The sequence below is a fragment of the Benincasa hispida genome, chromosome 1, assembly GCF_027475165.1.
Source record: "Benincasa hispida cultivar pf3 chromosome 1, pf3_genome.v1.1, whole genome shotgun sequence".
Lineage (NCBI taxonomy): Eukaryota > Viridiplantae > Streptophyta > Magnoliopsida > Cucurbitales > Cucurbitaceae > Benincasa > Benincasa hispida.
In genome coordinates, this window is record NC_143478.1 from 63,701,572 (window position 1) to 63,719,096 (window position 17,525).

Below are 17,525 nucleotides of genomic sequence, written 5' to 3' on the forward strand. Positions count from 1 at the left end.
TGTTTACAGCATTGATTAACATCTACAATGGCCTTGAATGAAGACTTCAAGCATAATAGATGATCTGTATCTCTAGATAAGAACTCAAATCCTCCAATCTTGTGTGTTAGAAATTGTTAATCATATCATTTTTTTTTTTTTTGCCAAGAACTACATAACATAGTTTTAAGATGACTAGGTTGAATGGTTAGACCTAGTAAATGCATGCTCACCCAGATCTGTTAATAATATAGAGTTCAAGAATATTTTGAAGTAAAATGATGTGAAAATTATGAAAGTTTTAGATGATAGAAGAAAAAAAAAACACAACAATTTAATTTCAAGGTAAAATGATATAAAAAACTAATGAAAAAAGTTAGAATGAGATTAAAAATAAATAAATATAAATTTAATTCCAAATGCAATTTCTTTAAAAATGAAAGTTTTGATTACAAAAATAATAAAGCTACAAATTAAGAAAGTCGGAAATTGAAAAAAGTAGTACATCAAAAGGGTTTAATTCTTTGTCGAGAATAGCATTTGGATGTAAAACTATAGAACTATGTATAATCAAAACCATAAAAGTTGAAAACTTTGAATTGAAGTAATGTAGTTAATTATTAAAAAAAATCAAAATCTTTTTTAAAGTCAATTTCTCAAAATTTCATCCAAATGAGAGGAATTAATATATTCTCAAAATTTTGTCTAAACTAGGGAAAAAACAAAATTTCCCCAAACCAAAATTTTGAGGCAACTTGAAATTTCGATAAAAAATTTTAAACCATGTTACAGCTAACCAATATATCCTCTACCCAAATCTTCCATTGAAGGTAAACTTGTTACCTTTTTAGTATCTAAGAAACATAAATCTGGATACAAGGCATGAATGACAAACATGTCTATAGTCACGAACATTTAAGGAGTAATAAAGCAAACAACAAGCATGACAAACATGTTAAAATAATACTTTCCTACCTGCGGTTCATTGACAAAAAGATTCCAATCTTGTCTATAGTCACGAACCTACAAATAATACTCATGGTAAAAATAGAGCAATAAACAATTGAAATTTGAGCATTTGTATGTTATTACCCGCTTTAAAAGCCTCTCCTGTTCGAATTGGGCGAGCATCGAGTGGGTTTTGTTTTGCGCCAGATCTGGGTGAGCATCGAGTTCTTCACAGTGGAAAAGTTCTGGACCGAATCGAGGATCGGATCAAGACTTGGATCGAGTTCGATCGAGGATCGAGTTTTGGACCGAATCGAGTTTTGGATCGGATTGAGTTCTTCATATTGGGGATCGAGGATCAAGTTTTGGACCGGATTGATAATCAAGTTCTATATTAGATCAAGTTCTTCACAGTGGTGACGAGTTCTTCACATTGGGGATCGAGGATCGAGTTCTAATATAAAATGTTTAGACTTAGTTACAAAATCATCAACCATCACAGGAAATAAAACCCAATATATAATTTCATTTCATTTAGCTAGCTCAATCTCATTCAAGTGCAGAAAGTTAGAAACTATAATCAAACAGCAACCAAACACAAATAGTAATCAATTGCCAATGGAGAAACGCAAAAAGGAAATCCAAAATCAAATAGAAAAGGAAAATGAAAATGGATCTCAGGATGAATAAAGAGAGGAAAATCACACTCATCAAGGTTGTTGCAACTGATGGAGACGATGGAAAATCAGCCATTGACAGTGGAATGCGGGCATACATTTTTAGGACTCGCGCAAAGTTGAGAATGATAAAGAGAGAAATGAGAACGATATGGATTTCAAGTGTTGAAAGTTGTGATTTGAGAAAATAAAGGTTGAGATTCGAGAGAAAAGATTGAGATTTTGTACAGAGAGACGAAGAAAGGAAAGAAGAGAAATAGAGATAAAGAAAATATGGCCGATTTTGTATGTTTGAAGAAGGGGTAAATACGCGCGACCCCCAAAATTTTGAGTGTTTGGGCAAATAACTACGAATATTAATTATGGGCACCCCCAAATTTGATTTTTAACATTTTTCCTTTTTTTTTTTTTTTTTTTTGGAGTGTCTATAGCCTATTTTTAAAAAGGTTATGTCCAAAAGTTATAATAAGTCATATTTGTTGTATTGAATATTAATTATATATTTAATGTTGATAATTATCGATTAATTAATCACTATTTATATTTAATCGATAATGACATATGTGCAAATAAGTAAAATAGAGAAGAGATAAAAGTGTCCAAAGAAAGTTATTCCTACATTTTCACCTTTAAATAGATTATAGATTATAGATAAAAGATATGCAAACTGAAGGAGTAATATAACATGCAACAGAAGAATTCAGAATCAATAAGCACTTAAACTACATTTAATTTGAGTTTTAAATGTTGAAAAAAGGGTTGGTTTGCCCTAGGGGTTTATTTGTAATTTACTTATGGGCCTAGGGCTTCTTTTCTGTCTATTTATTTGAGCAGTCTTTCTGTATTTCAGTGAAAACTTAATAATAAGATTCGATCGTGGTTTTTTCTCCCTGGCCTAGGGTTTTCCATGTAAATTAGTCTTGTATTTTTCCCTTTTTCTACTTTTATTTTTATCATGGTATCAGAGAAAGAGGACGAAACCGTAGGCCATAAAACCCTAGCCACCATTGATGAGTCTCCTTCGACGATGAATTTTGAGATAACTAACACGATTAAGGAAGCTGTCCAACAATACCAAGAGACTGCCTTACCTCGCCTTCTTCAACAAGTGATTGCCGTCGGAACGACAACCCAATCCATCGACGGACAGATTGGATCGCGCCCAGATCTGAGCGATGCCCAGCCACCCTTCAGCCGCAGACAACTCAATTCATCAAGTGCAGATAGTGTTCGGTGAGATCCAACCTATCGTCCAGCAGCCCAGATGGTGTTCGCGACCCTTCTTCAAGTTTTGATCCGTTGACCCTTCTTCAATCGACCAGATCCGTCGATCGTCCTGCAGCACTCTCAGGCGTCTTCGCGCACAACAGGCCGGCCAATCTCCCAGGCGTCTTCGCACAACCCAGACGTGAACTCCCAGCTACAACTTTGAACCCTTGGGATGTCGATCAAACCGGTTGCATGACCGATCGGGGGAGTTTTCTGACCAGCAACCTCCGGTGGTAGAACGGTCGGTCATCTCTAACTGCAGTGACGTCGGTCCGGTCGTTTTTTCGGCGAACTCTTCGACCGGTTTGACCGGAGAGTGTTCTAATGAGATTAAAAGTAGATTTTTTTTCCTCCAGCAACAGCTCGCGGATTTCGGGTCGATTCTTGGTACAAACTCAAAAATGGTTCAACCGGAATCATCAACTTAATGCTAGACTCCGAGAACCCGGTAAACTTTTTCCATTTTTTACCTACTACAAATTTATTATATGGATCGATAGGACACTCTGCAAGAATTATAATTGGAGAAAAGTTGAATGGCAAAAATAATTTTTCTTGATTTCAATCCATACGAATGGCTCTGAAAGGAAGACAGAAATTTGGTTGTCTAATTGGGGAGATAGCAAACCTGAACCTGGTAGTCCCCACGAGCGTATTTGGAGAGCAGAAGATTCATTGCTATGAACAGTTTTAGTGAGTAGCATGGAACCTCAAATTGGCAGACCGTTTCTTTATATGGCGACTGCCAAAGAGATCTGGGATGCAATACAACAGTTGTATTCGTAGAAGCAGAATGCATCGCGCCTTTATACCTTACGCAAACAAGTTCATGAATGTAAGCAAAGAGCTATGGACGTCATGTCATACTTCAACAAATTGTCCTTGTTATGGAAAGAAATGGACTTATGTCGTGAGATTGTCTAGAGATGTACACATGATGGGACGCAGCATTCCAAACTTGAGGAAGCTAATCGAGTGTATGATTTTCTGGCGGTGTTAAATCCAAAATATGACGGTGTTCACAGCAGAATTTTGGGCCACCGTCCTACACCATCACTGAGGGAAGTGTGCTCTAAAATATGCCTCGAAGAAGACAGATCTAAGGCCATGAATATTTCAGTTGTTACATCTACTAAGGCTGCAGCTTTTGCCACCAAGTCATCTAGATCAGATAGTGACAAGAAACCTCCACCTATCTGTGAGCATTGCAAAAAACCATGGCACACGAAAGACTAGTGTTGGAAGCTTCATGGAAAACCTCCAAATTACAAACGACGTCAATCATAGAACAAGGTTGGTTCTGGTCGTGCTCTGGCCAGCGACTAGGCAAATGACAAGACTTTGACTCCGCCTCAAGCTGACAGTCAGAGTGACTTAAGTGTTGCTGGGGTCAGTGCAATGACACACTCAGGTACGACTCAGTCTTTTGGTTTTATTAGCATTAATGGTAAATGACCTTGGATTGTGGATTCTGGAGCAACAGATCATCTGACCGGGTCTTTTGATCATTTTATATCATATCACCCGAGTGTCGGCAATGAAAATATTAGAATCGCAGATGGCTCCTTTGCCCCTGTCGCAAGGAAAGGACATCTTTCTCCGTTTGATGGTTTGATATTGTGTGTTGTGGTGCATGTTCCTAGAATTTTGTATAACTTACTATCTGCTAGTAAAATTACAAGGGACTTGAACTGTCAGACTATTTTCTCACCCGACATTGTTTTGTTTCAGGATCTAGGCTTGGGGACGATGATTGGTACTGCCCGACACGATAGAGGGCTCTATTTCCTGACTGATGAAACTTCCTTTAAGAATGGTTATAAGATTAGTTTTATTTATTTGAATTTCTCTGTTGTTGAAATTGATTTTATGTTATGGCATTACCGTCTAGGACATCCCAGTTTTCAATATACGAAGTACCTTTTTCCGCATTTATTTCATAATATTAATATGTCATACTTATAGTGCGATGTGTGTATCCGGGCTAAACAAAGTCGTGTTTCGTTCCACTCTCAACCTTAAAAGCCGTCCAGACCATTCTGTCTTATCCATAGTGATGTCTGGGGTCCCTCACCTACCACTACCTCTACAAGAAAATGGTGGTTCGTCACCTTTATTGACGATCACACAAGGTTGACCTGGGTCTTCCTTTTGACCGATAAGTCGGAGGTGTCCACTATTTTCCAACAATTTTATGCGACCGTAGAAACCAGTTCAACACAAAAATTGCCATTTTATGGAGTGACAATTGGCGTGAATTCATTAATAACTCATTCCGAGACTTCATGGTATCTAAAGAAATTATCGAACAAAGCTCGTGTGCCTATACTCCCCAGCAAAATGGAGTTGCCGAGAGGAAAAATAGACATCTGGTAGAGGTTGTCCGTTCCCTTATGATATCTACCTCTCTTCCTTCCTATTTGTGGGGCGATGTTATCCTCACTGCAGCCCACCTTATCAACCGTATGCCTTCCCGTGTCTTGTATTTCCATACTCCTCTTGAATGTTTCAAAGAATTTTATCCCAACACCCGGTTAATTCCTGACGTACCTTTGCGGGTGTTTGGATGTGTTGTCTTTGTCCATACCCATGGTCCCAATCGTACGAAATTCACTCCTCGTGCCCAAAAATGTGTCTTTGTTGGGTACCCTCTCCATCAACGTGGGTACAAGTGTTATCATCCCTCGTCTCGGAAGTACTTTGTGTCTATGGACGTCATTTTTCTCGAGGATCAACCGTTTTTCCCCGTTAGTCCTCTTCAGGGGGAGCGTCCTAGTGAAGAGGCCTACTGGTCCACGTACTCCATTCCTCTAGAGATGTTGGCTAAACCTGAACATCCTAGCCCTGTTCTTCCTAGTTCTATTCTTCCCACTAATCAAGTCCCTTGGATAACTTACTACAAGAAGAATCTCAGGAAGGAAACAGTGCCGTCTGTCGCCTCTCCAACCCAGTTCATGAGTCTGAATCAATCTCAGTTCTAGGTATGAATATCCCTGTTTGTGATATTGATGATTGTGTTGAGACTAATAATTGTAGAATGGACAGAGATATAGAGATTGATGCAGATAATGAGAAAATAAAGGGAACTGAGGAGGATGGAGAAACTGATGGAAAAGACAACACTGAAAAAATAACTCTTGCAAACGAGAATAGTGGAAGGGAAGGTGATTCTATGGGAAGTCCTTCTGACAAAAGATCCATAGATCAAATGGCTAGCTGTAGTAAGGAACATGGAGAAGAGAAAAACGTGATGCGTCTCTTGATCTTCCAATTGCCTTGAGAAAAGAGACTAGGTCATGAACAAAATTTCCTATGCATAGTTACATGACATATAGTAACCTATCTCCTGAGTTCAAGGCTCTTACTACCAGTCTGGATACAGTAATGATTCCGAGTAATATACATGTTTCCATAAAAACTCCCGAGTGGAGGCCTGCAGTTATGGAAGAAATAAGAGCCCTACAGAAAAATGGAACATGGGAACAGGTTGCTCTTCCTAAGGGGCACAAGACGGTTGGATGTAAATGGGTATTTACTGTCAAGTAAAAATCCGATGGCTCGATTGACAGATATAAGGCGACACTGGTAAGCCAAAGGCTTTACCTAGACCTTTGGTATTGATTACTCTGAGACATTCTCTCCTATAGCCAAACTCAATACGATCCGGGTACTATTATCTGTTGTTGTTAATAAAGGTTGGCCTTTGCACCAGTTGGATGTGAAGAATACGTTTCTTAATGGAGAATTCAAAGAAGAAGTCTATATGAGCCCTCCGTCCGGCTTCGAACACCAGTTTAACCATCGGGTTTGTAGATTGAAGAAGTTTCTGTATTGGTTGAAACAGTCGCCAAGAGCCTGGTTTGACAGATTCACCACGTTTGTTAAAGCTCAAGGGTATCATCAGGGGCACTCGGACCACATGTAGTTTACAAAAAGGTTGAGTTCAGGAAAGAGTTCAGTACTTATTGTGTATGTAGATGACATTGTTCTGACTAGTGATGATATTGATGAAATTATGAGACTTAAAACAAAGATGGCTGAAGAATTTGAAATTAAAGATCTGGGAAAATTGCGATACTTTCTTGAGATGGAGATGGCTCGATCGAAAGAGGGTATATCTATCTCACAACGAAAGTATACTCTTGATCTCCTCAAAGAAACAGGAATGACTGGGTGTAAACCTGTAGACACCCCTACAGAGTATAATGTCAAATTGAGTAATGTTAATAATGGAGTCCCTGTTAGCAAAGAAAGATATCAGCGATTAGTCAGGAAGTTGATATATTTATCTCACACGAGACCTAATATATCATATGTCGTGAGTGTTGTTAGTCAGCTCATGCAAGCTCCCTATGAAGAACATATGACAGCCGTTGAACGCAACTTACAGTATTTAAAGGGTACTCCTGGTAAAGGTCTTCTGTTCAGGAAGTCTAATAAACGTGGTATAGAAGCATATTTAGATTTGGACTGGGCTAGATCCGCTGTTGATAGAAAGTCTATGTCTGGATATTGTACGTTTTTCTGTGGCAATCTGGTCACTTGGAGAAGTAAGAAACAAGGAGTGATTGCTAGGAGTAGTGCAGAAGCCGAGTACAGGGCCATGTGTTTGGGGATATGTGAAGAGATCTAGTTGAACAAAGTATTAACAGATCTTTGACAAGACAGTGAGCTACAAATAAAGTTTTTTTGCGACAATAAAGCAGCAATAAGTATTTCCAACAATTCGGTCCAGCACAATAGAACCAAACACGTCGAGATTGACAGACATTTCATTAAAGAAAGACTGGACAATGGTAGCATATGTATTCCCTACATCCCTTTAAATCAGCAGATTGCAGATGTCCTTACAAAGGGGTTGTTAAGATAGAGTTTTGATTACTGTGTCAGCAAGTTGGGTCTGATCGATATTTACGCCCCAACTTGAAGGGGAGTGTTGAAAAAATGGTTGGTTTGCCCTAGGGGTTTATTTTTAATTTACTTATGGGCTTAGGGCTTCCTTTCTATCAATTTATTTGAGCAGTCTTTCTGTATTTCAGTGAAAACTTAATAATAAGATTCGATCGTTGTTTTTTCTCCCTGGCCTAGGATTTTCCATGTAAATTAGTCTTGTGTTTTTCCCTTTTTCTAATTTTATTTTTATCATTAAACATGCTACTCATGAAGTTTCAAAAGAGGGTTTGGTCATGACAATACCTTTGTAGTTCTCTTCACGTTTTTAGTAGAATCTCCACAAGTTTGGGCTGGATTCTTCAGAAAACCACCAACAAGATCTTCTCTACTATGTTCAAGAAAGAATGTGGTGGAAACACTCTAATCAAGCTGAATTGAAGATGAACTAGTGAGGGTGGAGTTGGGTATTAGGTTTATAGCAGTAAGGATAAAAAGCTCAGTCTTCTTTCAATTTCCATGCATGAAGCTTCATTATATAGCCTTAAATCATGCAATAGAAGATGGTTGCATTTAGGGCAGCTCCTACCTGGTGTTGATTAAAGAGTGTATAGTGGAATTTGGTGATAATACACCATATGTGAGTTTAGTGGATTTTTCCAATTTTTTAGGAAAAATCCACTAACTCAAAATCAATTTCAAAAAATTGAATTTTTATTTAAATAAAACTATTTTATTAAAATTTAGTTTTTATATAATGAATTCAAAATTAATTTAATATCTTAATATTAAATTAATAAAACATCAATTCCATCAATATGATTCAAATTCATATAATAAATATTTAAATCATAATTTAAATATTAATTGATTCTCCAATCTCGTTTTAATTTCGATTAAATTAAACGTTTTAATTGTATCGTATACAATTAATATGAAAAACACTAAAATTGAATTTGAACATTTCAAATTCATAACCCTAAATTCAAAATTCAATCAATCAATTACTTAATTCATTATACCAATTTATGAGCTAGTAGAGGGACCTATTGGACCTATAGATCATGAGCTCCAACGATTTGTAATTAATTGGTTTAACTCTTTGTCGAAGTTATTACTTTTCGTTAACCATCAAGACATGCCACTATAGCTCGATAGTTTCACTCTCCTCACTGTAGATGTATTTCTGTCCATGTAAATCATAATCAGTAATTCGATCATTCACAGGTCGTTCGTATTTATAGCTGGGTCAAAATTACCATTTTACCCCTATAAATACATCTTGTTCCTTAAGTTCCCACCGACCCTTTAATGAACAATTGATTCATAATACTACTTATGAATCATGTCCCTCTCTATCATGAGAAGGCAAGCCCCGATTGTTCAAGACCTAGAATCAGCACTTAAGAGAACAACCTATCTGCTAATCCTAAAACGGGTAGGAGTGAATTCCATTTCGTAGGGCTATGTTCTCAGCTATCTATCCAGTCTTATCCCAAAATATAAGGTTTATTGAGCAATGCTGTTGGACTACTTTCACCCATGTAGATCAAAGGAAAATCCCGAATAAACAGAAGTTCATAGCTAGCTCAAGATTAAGATTGGGTTATCCTAGGTTCTTTAGTATGAAATAGTCAATTTTAACAGTAAACGGTCGTTATAAAGAAAAGTAACTATTTCATGGTCTAGTTTTTATGCAAACTCATTGCATAGGATGCCTCCACTCACATGTCTCTACATGAATGATCTGTAGATCACATCATTTGTATTAATTATACAAAATGAGCCGTATCCAATAGTGTTAATAACTCTCAAAGTTTTAAGGATAAGGCAACTTCTAAACCCAAAAAGTCAGAAGCCGATCTAACTAGATGTATAAGCCAGAGGACGGTATAAGTTGATCATCATTCTCCAAAAAGATCATTAAGCTCAAATGTCGATGCTAAAAGAACATCATCAATCCCAAAAGCTGATCATCCAAGAATAACAACAAACTTAAGAATAAAAGTTTACTTTTCAAGAGAAAGCATCAAATGATCGAATATTAGAGATTATATTCACTATATTGAAATTTAAACAAATACAAAGTTTGAATTCAACGAACCAAATTTCTCCGAAAATCTCGTCGAACAATTTTATTTTACGAAAAAGTTGTGGGAATTAAAACAAAACTATATAATATTTATTTCTTTAATGATAAAAACTACTATTTTTACAAAATTATATCCAAGTTACATACTTCTTGACTAGCATAAAAAAGGTATGAAATGAACAAATATTAATAAAATTTAAAGAACAAGATAAAAAGTTAAAAAATAATGAATTATGGCTGAGATTTTGGACATAATTCATGATCTGTGACTGAGATTGTGATCGAGAATCATAAATTCCGACTGAGAAACCAAGATTTCTGGCCACAATCTTAGGGGAAATTTTGATTTTTAAACTTTATTATTATTTTTTTTATATGTCACTGATACAAACTTTCTATTTTACTCCATATCACCAATTGTTAAAAAAAGAATTTATATTAACTTTTTTAGTTTTTCTATTAAACCAAACAACAAAGAAAATATTATTTAAAATGAGCCGATAAGATAAATGTCAAAATTTAAGGTTTCGTTTGAAAAAAAGGCAAAATATATTCAAAATTGTGAAAATGAAAAAATTGAATTAAATAATAAAAAAATAATAATGCAGAATTATCAAAACTACTCTCACTTAAAATAAAAGACCAAATGTTCACATATTGGAGTTGGAGAGTTTCTAAACCGTCCAAAAAACAACAAATACACTATGTTTTTTTATGAAAATGTATCCAGAATCAATATGCTTTTTTTATTGGTTGGTAGGAAAGGAGATAATTATATAAAAAGAGTAAAAATATCGTAATAGTATTATAGAAAATATAATAAATCACACAGAGCATGGAATATAAGGAGATTGACGTCTTATGCTTTAAATATAATATAATATGATAGCTACTGTTCGTGCTCGTGCTTCTTCGGTTGACCTTCTTGGTCTAATCTAGTGTGTAATGTTTTTTCTTTTTGATCTTTATGTTGTTTTTGTTTTGCTGCTGTCCCTAGTTTGTAGGGTTTTGGGTTCTTTTCTCTGCCTTTCTCCCATCGTAGTCTGCTCTTTATTTTTATGGGTTGTTTTTGTTCTGGTCTTATCTTGTGGGTTTTGTTTTGGCTTGTTTGTGCTATCTTTGTTTGTGAGAATGACTTAGACTTCTGGCTCATTACAAAAACTTTCAAGAAAAAGTTGTATTGTTATCCCACGTGGATAGATTTTGATTGACTTAGAGAGCTTAAATATGAAACTTTCTTTTGAAATCACAAAATGTTGTGGTAGCAGTAGAATGTTTTCCCACATGCATACTACATATGATGGATTCAGGGTTTGGGTAATTGCATTTGATCTAAAGATAAATAGTTTTTACTATTGTTCCATAGTTTTTTACACTGATTCGAGCTAATGGTTTTAAATTTGTTCAAATCCTTCTTCGACAAGTGTATGACTAAGTAAGAATATTATGTTAACCTTGAAGAGCAACTGACAAAGACGATTTATTACCGAAGTTACCCTCAATTTTACTTTCAATGAAGTGATTCTTCCACAACACAACAAAGATCAATGCTTGAATTAGAATAAGGTATGTTGTACTGGTCTTAGTGATATTTCCAAATATATTAATTATTTCATACATTTGTTGAATGTCAAGTGACGAAAATGTCAATATCTGAATTTTCCTCTTTAAAACGAACTAAAGCAAAAAAGAAAAAAAAAAACATAACATGAAGAAGTATTTGGATAATTAATTTTCAATTAAATGTCTTGGATTTGAATTTTGGGAATAAGTTCAAGAATAATGTAGTTTTTGAAAAAAATGACAAAAGATTGTGAATTTTGAATCACTTTGTATTTTGTAATTCCATTGAAACATTAATGATAATGGGAGAAGGAAAGAAGTGAAGAAGTTCCCACATCGGTGGAAGCTGAAAAGGAGCAAAGGAAGATGGAGTATAAAAGCGGATGTATGAGGACTGAAAAATTCATATCTTTCTCGGCCTTTTGGCTAAGATCAGCTCTCCATGGTAGCTTGCTACTGGGGCTCTCGGGTGTCGTCCAAGTGTTGCACTACTGCTCGGGCTTGGCGCACCCCTCAAATCTCTAGTCTCGAGCTTTTTATTCATTGGTCCATTTCAACCCAAATAATATTAATTAGCTTTTGGTCCATAACCAAGATCTGACATCCACTGAAGGCCTGAGATTAGGATTCTGGGTGGTATATTGTAATTTCACTCATGAAAATATCTCTTATTATGTTGAAGTTGGTTGCTCAAAGCGAATATTTTAAATGGAGCCATACCAGATTGTGAGGTAAAGGAAAAGAATTTGTATTGGATACAAATAAAATATCATAAAAATATTGTTGAATTTATCTAATTTCAACAAGTATTCTATTTTGTGTTATTAAATTGTATGTTAAATTTATCTATATTCTTAGAAATATATGAAAGTTTTGATAAAAAAAATAATAAAGCTACAAATTAAGAAAAGTTGGAAATTGAAAAAAGTAGTACATAAAAAGGGTTTAATTCTTTGTCGAGAATAGCATTTGGATGTAAAACTATAGAACTATGTATAATCAAAACCATAAAAGTTGAAAACTTTGAAGTAATGTAGTTAATTATTAAAAAAAATCAAAATCTTTTTAAAATGTCAATTTCTCAAAATTTCAAAATTTCATCAAAATGAGAGGAATTAATATATTCTCAAAATCTTGTCGAAACCAGGGAAAAGACAAAATTTTCCCAATCAAAATTTTGAGGCAACTTGAAATTTTAATAAAAATTTTAAACAATGTTACAGCTAACCAATATATCCTCTAACCAAATCTTCCATTGAAGGTAAACTTGTTACCCTTTTAGTAACTAAGAAACATGAATCTGGATACAAGGCATAAATGACAAACATGTCTATAGTCACGAACATTCAAGGAGTAATAAAGCCAAAAATAAGCATGACAAACATGCTAAAATAATACTTTTCTACCTGCGGTTCATTCACAAAAAGATTCCAATTTTGTCTATAGCCACGAACCTACAAATAATACTCATGGTAAAAACAGAGCAATAAACAATTGAAAACGAGAAGAGAAATAGTGTAGTACAAGAGAGAAGAAAAGGAAATTGTCATCAAGAGAATAAGAAAGTGATAATTCAAAATGTTCTAAAAGATGTTTTAAACTGAAATTTGAGCATTTGTATGTTATTACCCGCTTTAAAAGTCTTTCCTGTTCGAATTGGGCTAGCATCAAGTGGGTTTTGTTTTGCGGCAGATATGGGCGAGCATCGAGTTCTTCACAGTGGAGGAGTTCTGGACTGGATCGAGGATCGGATCAAGACTTGGATTGAGGATCAAGTTTTGGACTAGATCGAGTTCTTGATCGGATTGAGTTCTTCATACTAGAGATCGAGGATTGAGTTTTGGACCGGATCGATAATCAAGTTCTGGATTGGATCGAGTTCTTCACAGTGGTGATGAGTTCTCCACATTGGGGATCGAGGATCGAGTTTTGGATCGGATCGAGGATCGAGTTCTAATATAAAATGTTTAGACTAAAGTTACAAAATCATAAACCATCACAGGAAACAAAATCCAATATATAATTTCATTCCATTTAGCTAGCTCAATCTCATTCAAGTGCAGAAAGTTAGAAACTATAATCAAACAGCAACCAAACACAAATAGTAATCAATTGCCAATGGAGAAACGCAAAAAGAAAATCCAAAATCAAATAGAAAAGGAAAATGAAAATGGATTTCAGGATGAATAAAGAGAGGAAAATCAGACTCACCAAAGTTGCTGCAACTGATGGAAACGATGGAAAATCAGTCGTTGACGGTGGAATGCGGGCACACATTTTTAGGACATCGCAGAGAGTTGAGAATGATAAAGAGAGAAATGAGAATGATATGGATTTCAAGTGTTGAAATATGTGATTTGAGAAAATAAGGGTTGAGATTCGAGAGAAAAGATTGAGATTTTGTGCGGAGAGACGAAGAAAGAAAAGAAGAGAAATAGAGAAAAAGAAAATATGCCCGACTTTGTGTGTTTGACGAAGGGGTGAAAGCGCGCAACCCCAAAATTTTGAGTGTTTGGGCAAATAACTACGAATATTAATTATGGGCATCCCCAAATTTGGTTTTTAACATTTTTCATTTTTTTTTTTTTTTTGTAGAGTATCTATAGCCTATTTTTAAAAAGGTTATGTCCGAGAGCTATAATAAGTCATATTTGTTGTACTGAATATTAATTATATATTTAATGTTGATAATTATGGATTAATTAATTAATCACTATTTATATTTAATCGATAATGGCATATGTGCAAATAAGTAAAATAGAGAAGAGATAAAAGTGTCCAAAGAAAGTTGTTCCTACATTTTCACCTTCAAATAGATTATAGATTATAGATAAAAGATATGCAAACTGAAGGAGTAATATAACATGCAACGGAAGAATTCAGAATCAATAAGCACTTAAACTACATTTAATTTGAGTTTTAAATGTTGAAAAAAGGGTTGGTTTACCCTAGGGGTTTATTTGTAATTTATTTATAGGCCTAAGGCTTCCTTTCTGTCTATTTATTTGAGCAGTCTTTCTATATTTCAATGAAAACTTAATAATAAGATTCGATCGTGGTTTTTTCTCCCTAGCCTAGGGTTTTCCACGTAAATTAGTCTTGTATTTTTCCCTTTTTCTACTTTTATTTTTATCATGGTATCAGAGCAAGGGGACGAAACCGTAGGCCATGAAACCCTAGCCACCATTGATGAGTCTCCTTCGACGACGAATTTTGAGATAGTTGTCACGATTAAGGAAGCAGTCCAACAATACCTAGAGACTGCATTACCTCATCTTCTTCAACAAGTGAGTGTCGTTGGAAGGACAACCCAATCCATCGACAGACAGATCGGATCGCGCTCAGATCTGAGCGATGCCTAGCCACTTTCAGTCGCAAGCAACCTAATTCATCAAGTACAGATACTGTTCGACGAGATCCAGCCTATCGTCTAACAGCCTAGATGGTGTTCGGCGACCCTTCTTCAAGTTCTGATCCATTGACCCTTCTTCAATCGTCCAGATCCGCTAATCGTCCTGCAGCACTCCCAGGCGTCTTCGCGCACAACAGGCCGGCCGATCTCCCAGGCGTCTTCGCGCAACCCAGACGTGAACTCCCAGCTGCGACTTCGAACCCTAGGGATGTCGACCACACCGGGTTGCGCGACCGATCGGGGAATTTTTCTGACTAGCAACCTCCGGTGGTAGGATGGCCGGTCCTCTCTAACTACAGTAACGCCGGTCCGATCGTTTTTCCGGCGAACTCTCTGGCCAGTCTGACCGGGGAGTGTTCTGATGAGATTAAAAGCATATTTTTTTTCCTCTAGCAATAGCTCGCGGATTTCGGGTCGATTCTTGATACAAATTCAAAAATGGTTCAACCGAAATCGTCAATTTTACAGCTTGGTTCAAAGAACCCGGTAAACTCTTTCCATTTATTAACTGCTACGAATTTATTATCTGGATCGATTGGACACTCTGCAGGAATTATAATTGGAGAAAATTGAATGGCGAAAATTATTTTTCTTGGTCTCAATCCATACGAATGGTGTGGAAGGAAGATCGAAATTTAGCTATCTAACTGAGGAGATAGCCAAACCTGAACCCGATAGTCCCCACGAGCGTATTTGGAGAGCAGAAGATTCATTGCTACGATCAGTTCCAGTGAGTAGCATGGCACCTCAAATTGGCAGACCGTTTCTTTATACGGTGACTGCCAAAGTGATCTGGGATGAAATACAGCAGTTGTATTTGCAGAAGCATAATGCATCCCGCCTTTATACCTTACGCAAACAAGTTCATGAATGTAAGCAATGAGCTATGGACGTCACGTCATACTTCAATAAATTTTCCTTGTTATGGCAAGAAATGGACTTATGCTGTGAGATTGTCTGGAGATGTACACATGATGGGACGCAGTATGCCAAACTTAAGGAAGCAGATCGAGTGTATGATTTTCTGGTGGGGTTAAATCCAAAATATGACAGTGTTCGTAGTAGGATTTTGAGCCAACGTCCTACACCGTCACTGAGGAAAGTGTGCTCTGAAATACGCTTCGAAGAAGACAGATCTAAGGCCATGAATATTTCAGCTGTTACATCTACTAAGGCTGCGGCTTTTGCCACCAAGTCATCTGGATCAGATAGTGACAAGAAACCTCTACCTATCTGTGAGCATTGCAAAAAACCATGGCACACGAAAGACCAGTGTTGGAAGCTTCATGGAAAACCTCCAAATTACAAACAACGTCAGTCACAGGACAAGGTTGGTTCTGTATGTGCTCTGGCCAGCAACTCAGCAAATGACAATACTTTGACTCCATCTCAAGCTGACGGTCAGAGTAACTTAAGTGTTGTTGGGGTCAGTGCAATTGCACACTCAAGTACGACTCAATCTTTTGGTTTTATTAGCATTAATGGTAAACGACCTTGGATTATGGATTCTGGAGCAACAGATCATCTGATCGGGTCTTCTGATCATTTTATATCATATCACCTGAGTGCCGGCAATGAAAATATTAGAATCGCAGATGGCTCCTTTGCCCCTATCACAGGGAAAGGACATCTTTCTCTGTCTGATGGTTTAATATTGCGTGATGTGTTGCATGCTCCTAAAATTTCGTATAACTTACTATTTGTTAGTAAAATTACAAGGGACTTGAACTATCAGACTGTTTTCTCACCCGACATTATTTTTTTTAGGATCTGTGCTTGGGGACGATGATTGATATTGTTCGGCACGATAGGGGGCTCTATTTTCTGACTGATGAAACTTCCTTTAAGAATAGTTATAGGACTAGTTTTATTTCTTTGAATTTCTCTATTGTTGAAACTGATTTTATGTCATGGCATTACCGTCTGGGACATCCCAGTTTTCAATATATGAAGTACCTTTTTCCGTATTTATTTCATAATATTAATATGTCATCCTTATAGTGCGATGTGTGTATCCGGGCTAAACAAAGACGTGTTTCGTTCTACTCTCAACCTTACAAGCCGTCCAGAACATTCAGTCTTATCCATAGTAATGTCTGAGGTCCCTCACCTACCACTACCTCTACAGGCAAACGGTGGTTCGTCACCTTTATTGACAATCACACAAGATTGATCTGGGTCTTCCTTTTGACCGATAAGTCTGAGGTGTCCACTATTTTCCAACAATTTTATGCGATCATAGAAACCCAGTCCAACACAAAAATTGCCATTTTACGGAGTGACAACAGGCGTGAATTCATTAATAACTCATTCCGAGACTTCCTGGTATCTAAAGAAATTATCCATCAATGCTCGTGTGCCAATACTCCCCAGCAAAATGGAGTTGCTGAGAGGAAAAATAGACATCTAGTAGAGATCGTCCGTTCCCTTATGATATCTACCTCTCTTCCTTCCTATTTATGGAGTGATGCTATCCTCACTGCAGCCCACCTAATCAATTGCATGCCTTCCCGTGTCTTGTCCTTCCATACTCCTCCTGAATGTTTCAAAGAATTGTATCCCAACACCCGGTTAATTCCTAACCTACCTCTGCGGGTGTTTGGATGTGTTGTCTTTGTCCATACCCATGGTCCCAATCGTACGAAATTCACTCCTCGTGCCCAAAAATGTGTCTTTGCTGGGTACCCTCTCCATC